We start from the raw sequence: 1,649 nt of genomic DNA on the forward strand, positions 1-1,649 counted from the left end.
ACTTCATCTAACACTGGGTTGAACAATGGTGCCTGCACAATAATGGAGCAGAATCTTGACCGTAATCTTATATGGATAGCATGCAGGCACCATATGTTTGAAGTCATGCTTTCCACCATTTTCACGACTGCATTTGGAACCAGTGGAGGACCTGAAGTTGGAATTTTTAACCGTTTCCAGAAACAATGGCCAGCAATCAACAAGGAGGTGTTCACTATAGGGAATAAAGAATTTTACAACTGCGATTTTTTTCTCAAACTCCGTGAAGAAATGGTAGTATATTATAGTGAAGCAATTAAAGGTCAACAACCCAGGGATGATTACTTAGAACTCTTGAATTTGTGCCTTATTTTCCTTGGAGGATCAACTACAACATCGGAGTTTAAAGTGAAGTTTCGGGCTCCAGGTGCAACACACAATGCACGTTGGATGGCAAAAGCTATATATTGTATAAAGATATATTTGTTTCAGGATCAATTTGTTATTACTGCAAAGGAAAAGAAAGGAATAACAGATATAAGTCTTTTTGTGGCATTTGTATACGGACAGTTTTGGAATGAGGCTCCGTTAGCTGAACGAGCACCATTCAATGATGCCAAGCTTCTTCAACGGATTCAAGAATATCCAAATCGTACAATTGCAAATAATGCAGCAAAAGTTTTGCATCGCCACCTCTGGTATTTTTCTGAACATCTAATAGGATTGGCTTTCTTCGATTCCCGTGTCGACAACAACACCAAGAGAAACATGGCAAACAATCTGAAACAACAGCCAAGGCAGAAATCTCTCAAAAGACTTGATGCTGCCACATTCGATTGTCACAGCCCATTGTCTTCCTTCGTCACACAACGCACCGCAGAACTTTTCGATCTAATTTTGAAAAATGGAAAAGAAAAAGCTGAATCATTTTTAATGAAAGAATCTTCAGAGTGGGATATGGATTCAACATATCTTGAAATGAAGCACAAGGTTCGTCAAATGAAAGTCGTCAACGATTGCGCGGAACGAGGCATAGCACTTATAACATTCTTTAACTCAAGCGTTACGAAAGATGAAAACCAAAAGCAGTTTCTTCTTAGATTGGTTGATCTTCACCGGAAGGAATTTCCAGTTGCATCAAAGTCTACCCTGATGAAGATGACTGTTGAATGATGAAGATGATTGATTTATTATTGCCTAGTAATAGTATTTAGTATTTATTATCAATAAGAAATTGATAATAAATAATTCAGTAATATAATATAAAAAATGTAAAAATAAAAAATATTTTTTTTACTTTTTGTAACATTATACCAAAATGTGACATAACATGGCAACCCCTAAATATCATCCGATTTGATTCAAATTTTGCCCAATAACTACTATTGTCATATAGAACAAGGGCAAGCTTGAGGACAACTAAAGTTTTGAACCTACAAGTTTTGCATCACCCTAATATATATATATATATATATATATATATATATATATATAATATATATATATATATATATATATATATATATATGTATATATATATATATATATATACATAAATATATATATATAATATATATATATATATTTAAATATAAATATATATATATATATATATATATATATACATATATATATATATATATATATATATATACATATATATATACATA

The sequence above is a fragment of the Hydra vulgaris genome, chromosome 04, assembly GCF_038396675.1.
Source record: "Hydra vulgaris chromosome 04, alternate assembly HydraT2T_AEP".
NCBI classification, from domain to species: domain Eukaryota; kingdom Metazoa; phylum Cnidaria; class Hydrozoa; order Anthoathecata; family Hydridae; genus Hydra; species Hydra vulgaris.